We start from the raw sequence: 6,056 nt of genomic DNA, 5'->3' as shown, positions 1-6,056 counted from the left end.
CGCTTCATAAATATAAATCTTTCAGTTGTAACAAAACAGTTCAGGAATTTTATAGGGGCTTTAAATAAAAATAAGTGCTGACCATGATCAGACGGCTTGGTTGTGCTGGCTGATATTGGTCTAGTGCTGGTCGACTGGTCGAATAGGTTAGATTCTGTAGCCACTATCAGGGTTTGTGGTATTCATTTATACACCCCATTATAAACAGCAATAATTCTCTTCATTTTCTGTATTTATTAATTTAAAACAACTTTTTACAAACATTTTCTACAAAATGCTTCCCTTTTTCGGGTTGGGAACTTTGATAAGTATTAAAAATTTTTTTTTCATTCCTTTAAAAATTAAATTTTGATTTTTAAGGGTAAATATTTTATCTTTCCCCAATTAGCTACATATATGTTATTAAATTTAAAATATATAATAATTTTATATTTTCAACTGTTTCTTTTAAATTTATTTACCATTTTATTTTTCTTTTTCCCTTCGCTAAAGAGACTTGCGGGCCCCTGGGGTTTTGAAAGGGTTTAAACTTATCTGAACTCGTAAAAAAAATTTCCCTTTGGGACGGAGCTTAAAATTCCCAAATGGAGCGATCAGCGACAAAAAAGCTACCATGATGATCCCCGACCGGAAAGGGAACCCGGAAAACGAATTGCGTTTTTTAAGGGGATTCCTTTTTTCCCTTTAAATAACAACGAAAAAAGGTTGGGAAACCATCATTTGGGCAATGGTAAATTTTTTCCCAAAACCGGACCCGGGAATAAAAAATTTCAGAAAAAGCAAGCTTATGAATGTTTAAAAAACGAAAAAGGGAAAAAAATCAAAACGAAAAAAAATTTTGTGAAGAAAAAAGTGTTTTTAGGGGAAACGGGTTGTTTTTTAAATTAATTTACGAAGAAAATTCGTTGTTGTCGTCGGAATTTTATTTTAAATTACATCAAATTTTTGTAACTAAAATATTCCCTTTTAACTTATTTAATCGCTGTGAATGATTAAATTAAAAAATCAAAAAAAACTTTAATGGAAAGGTAAAATTTTAAAGTCTGTTGTAGGTTTAAAAATTATTGTTTTAAAAAATGGTTCGATTTACATTTTAAAAATTCATTTTGGGGCCTGCCGGGAAGAGCGGCCCAAAAAAACCAAACAAACAAATGTTTTTTTAAATTTCCCTGCCCATTTAAAAATTTAAATGTTTTTAAAAGGGGGTTTTCCTTTAAAAGAAAAAAAGGGCGTATTTCAAAATTTTTTAAAAATTATGTAAAATTTTTTTCCTTTTTGCGCCCCCGTTAAACCCGTTTGTCTGTCTTTCCATACGATTTTTACCTTAACCGACAATTTGGGTTTTTAAACCAATAAGTTCAAACTGTATCAAGGGCTACCACAACTTATCGAAAAAACGTATAGAACTTGGTAAAAAACAAAAAAAAATGCTTTCATTTTTCCAATTTTAAAATCCTTTTTAGCACTTTTTGAAAATTTTAATAGTTAACTAAACCGACACTTTGGGGTTTATCTAAAAGTCAACTGTCAAATGGCTTCAAATTCACCCCTTCTATCGATACGAAGTACAACTTGCTTAACTTATTATAACTGGTCCCCCTTTTTCCCAAAGAGTCTTTTTTATGCCCCCCTTTGTTCTTGTCCGGAGCAAAACTTAAAAACCCTTGGAGATAATTGTTTAAACTTCATACAAGTGGTAGAAGGCATTGAGGGGGAGTGCAGTGTTAAAGAACCATAACTCTATTTTGCCCGGTTTTGAATAACCCTCCCCTTTTTAGAAAAATCTTGTCCAGGACATAGCTGTAAAACTATAAAGTGATATGAACATGAAACTTTGAAGGTAGATATATCTCAATGGGGTAAATGTGCAGTGCACAAATATCATAACTCTGCCTTGCCTTATTTTGGGTTATTGCCTTTTTGTTTATTTTTACTTTTTTGAACTTTGTTTGGGACATAACTCTAAATTTAGAGAGATATCAACATGAAACTTTGTTGGTGATAGATCTCATTGAGTAAAAAGAAATGTACAAAAAACATAAACTCTGTTTTGCCCCAATTTTTGAATTATCTCCCCTTTATCTTGTCCGGGGAAATAAATCTAAAATTACAAGAGATTTCAACATGAAACTTTGAAGGTAGATAGATCTCAATGGGAAGACGTGTAGTGCACAAGAACTCCGCCTTGCCAAATTTTGTAATTATTGCACTTTTTTTACATTTTTACATTTTGAACTTTATCCGGGGAAATGTACTCCGAACCAAAAGAGGTATCAACAAGAAACTTTGTAGGTTGATAGATCCATTGATTAGAAGTGCAGTGCAAAGAACAGTAACTCTGCCTTGCCTAATTTTGGAATTATTGCACTTTGAACCTTGGGACATAACTCTGAAACTACAAGAGGTGTACTTTCCTGTGTCCAAAACCTATTCGGGGAGCATCATCCGGCTCAAACCGGGCTCTTGTTTATCTCTTTGACAAAATAATCCTGGTATGGTTAACCTATTCCGACAAGTTGATATATCCTATAGTTTTCCTAGCAACCTTATTTGTATTTTCCATATATTTAATGGTTTAGGATCACTTTCATGATCAATGAATAAAATAAATGTTTACACGTTGCCTCAAACTGACTTTATAAATTGATGCTTAGTGTAGTCCTCAACATCATTTGGATGTAGTTACGAGTCATGCCTTACAGATGTCATTTATATTTAGTAGAAACATAACGTGGATAGTCTTCAGCCAGTGGTAAGTAAGGTCAAAGGCACAAGTGTTTAAATAAGATTTTTTGATTTGTTCATACATCCTTTATTTATTGACATACTTTTTGGCAGGACGATAATTTTGCGGTTCTGAGCTAGGGATAAGTGGGGTCAAGATCAAGAGTGCTGATAGGCATTTTTTCACATTGCTCATACAGCCTTCATTTATTGATGATTATAAAGGATGGTCAAGAATTTGGTTCGGGGGCATTTGTTTTAATCAGACACGTTCTTGTTTGAGTGGGTTTTAAAGTAACAATTCTAAAGATACAATAAGTAGTCCTACAAAGTTAGACATTGTTAACTCGTTGATGAGCATTATTGCAGGACTGCATTTATAGGACTGCTTAGTGTTTTTTTTTTATTCAAGTGCGGTTTTGCAGAAGAATTTAACATCATAGTGTCCTCAACTTCGGCAAAGACGAACGGATTAAAACCCAACAGGTAATGTTGTTGGCCTATTGGTCTAAAATATTTAAATAAAATCTAAGTTTTTGACTATGAAATCTACCCTAGGAGAATTGATAATAATTTAATTTTCATACGCAATTAAATGGTCTTTTTATTGCCATCTAGGGCCCTATAAAACTAATCTTAAAGGGGGAAGGTCTAGTCATTTTAATATCGAAATATACTTAATAGTGCTTCTCCTCTTATGGAATAAAGCTGCAATGGCTCTATATTTATTTAAAGTTTGAAAATGGTTTAAAAAACAGTAAAGTTATTTTGAAGTGAAAAAATAAGTATCCGTACTATACACATTTCAAACAGCACTTTCAGTCCAAATGGTATGTAATATTTTAGCAAAATAATGTCAAAAATTATGCACACACAAAAAAAACAACAAAAAAAAACAACGTTAGTCACGCATAGAAATATTGCGAAAAATACTGCAAAATCAGTTCATTTGTGCCAAACTATTAACAGAATGTAAATACCTTCCTTAAAATTTATAGTAAATCTTAAGTTTGATTTTCTTTCAATATTTTAGCTCACATCTAGAGGCATTTGCAGCTTTTAATATATATAATATTTTATATTTTTTATTTGATAATAAAAGGGCATCTTTGGGCAGTCTAAGATCATATGCCAGCAAAGAAAACTAACTGCGATAAAGAGTTATACAAAAAACCACACTTTTCTAGAAACTTTTCAAGATCTAGTTGTTTGTTTTTTGGCATTTTTGTATTATCTGGTAAGCTAATTGTAATATCTTTCTCCAAAAACAAAAAGCTGGCAGAAAAGAAAAGTCGCCGACCTTATGACGCTTCTGGAAAGTGACATCGCTGCAAAAGAGTAGTTTCTGTAATAAATCTACAATTTTTGATAAAAGATTCTGTTACTATATATATTCGGTATAGAATTAAACAATTTTAATTAGAGAAAGCAAATGCTGGGGCAATTAATTAAATTTTAAATGACATTATATTTAATGCGTGAAAATTGTTGAGATTGAACAAACTGTACGCATCAAGCGCACTATTTCAGCATGAATTTTCGACAGCTTTTCCCCCAAAATATTGAAAACCATAAAATTAAAAAAATAATAATTGCTGTAACTAAGACGGTTCCGTACCGCAAAAACGGTACTTAGATGGACTTTTGCGGCCAAAATGGGTTTTCCCCCCCCAAATTTTAAAAATTTTCGGAAAAAATTTGCCCATTTAATTTTTTTTTTTTAAAAAATTTTAATAAATTTTTTTTAGTTTTATTTTACCCAGTTATTTTTTCAGGGTTTTTTTTAAATTTTGGGTTTTTTAAATTTTAAACTTTTCACCTGAATATTCCTTTTTCCCTTTCTGCCATCCCCAAAATTTTCTTTAATCACCCAAAATATAAAATATCTGCCCCCTTTTTTTCTTCTTTTAATACCCCCAAACCCTTTACCTCTTCAATTTGAAATTTTTTAAAGAAATTTTGCCCTAAAATTTTAAAAAAGGATTATACTTTTAAAAATTTTAACCCGAAAAATCGCAAAAAAAACCCGGGGTTTCCCCCTGTAAAACTTTTCTTTTTTTTTCTTTTTCCCTTCTTAAAAAAGTTTTTTTTTTAAAAACCAAAAAAATGGAAAAAATTAAAACCCCCAATTTTTTTTATGGTAAAACACATAAATCTAAATTTTCCTAAAAATTTAAAAATTGAAACTTTTTAAGCTATTTTGAATTTAAAACTGCCTTTTTTGTTATCAATAACAGTAAATTTTTATAATTTTTAAAACAGGGAAAGGACATTTAAAAGTTTAATTAAAAATTTACCCCTTAAATGCATTAAAATTTTCCTAAATTTCCCAATGGAAATTTTTTCTTTAAAAATTTCCAAAATTTTTTTTTTACCATTTGGGTAATTTTAACCCTTTGATGAAATTAAATACTTATCAACCCCTTTTTTTACATTTTTTTAATTTCAATGCTTCCCCTTTATTGGGGGTTTTAGGGATTTCAAATTAAAAACCCCCTTTACCTTTTGTTTTTTCAAATAAAATTTTTAAAAAAGGGGTTAATTATAAAAATTAATTTTTGGAAAAATTAAAAAAACCCCTTACTTACTATTTTTGAATTTTTTGTTTTTTTCAAACCCAAATAAAAAGCTTTTTTTATCTTTGCCCTTTCGAAAAAATTTTTTTTATAAAAATACTCTAAAAACATTTGCCCAACGCTGCCCCTTTCCCCCGCGCCAAAAAAGCCCTTTTCTTAAATTAAAAGCTGCAAAAGCCCCCTTTCCCTCCCCTTAAAATGAACGGAAAAAAAAACCTCCATGGGAAAGGGGGCCCAAAAAAAATTCCCCCCTTTTTTTGCAAATTAATTTTACATTCAAAAAAATTTAAAATTTTTAAATTTTTTTTTTTCAAACCCCCAAAACCCCTTTTTGGGGTTAATCCCTTTTTTTATTTAAAAATTTCAAAATTTTAAATTTTTTTTTTAAAACCCTTGACTTTTTTCCCCTTCTGCGGTTGGGTTAATTTTATTTAAAAATCATCCCAAAAAAACACCCCTTTGCAATTTTTTTTTTTTTTAGAAAAAAAAACCCTTGGGTTTTTAAAAAAGGATACAAAAATAGCCATTTAAAGTTATTTTCCCCTTTAAACCCTTTTTGAAACAAAAAAATAAAAATGCAGAAAAAAAAAATAATTATTTAAAAAATTTTTAATTTAAGAAAAAATGGGCAAAGCAGCAAAAAAATCTCCCGCAAAACTTTCCCGTCGATACCCCAAAATTTTTAATGGTACATTTTGTCAAAATTTCCCCCCGTTTTTTTTGCGGGGGCGGGACGTTTTTGCCCTTTTTAAGAAT

Source organism: Ruditapes philippinarum, unplaced genomic scaffold (genome assembly GCF_026571515.1).
Source record: "Ruditapes philippinarum isolate M1 unplaced genomic scaffold, ASM2657151v2 ctg1667_1_1_1_1, whole genome shotgun sequence".
NCBI lineage: Eukaryota > Metazoa > Mollusca > Bivalvia > Venerida > Veneridae > Ruditapes > Ruditapes philippinarum.
This window is presented reverse-complemented; position numbering follows the sequence as displayed.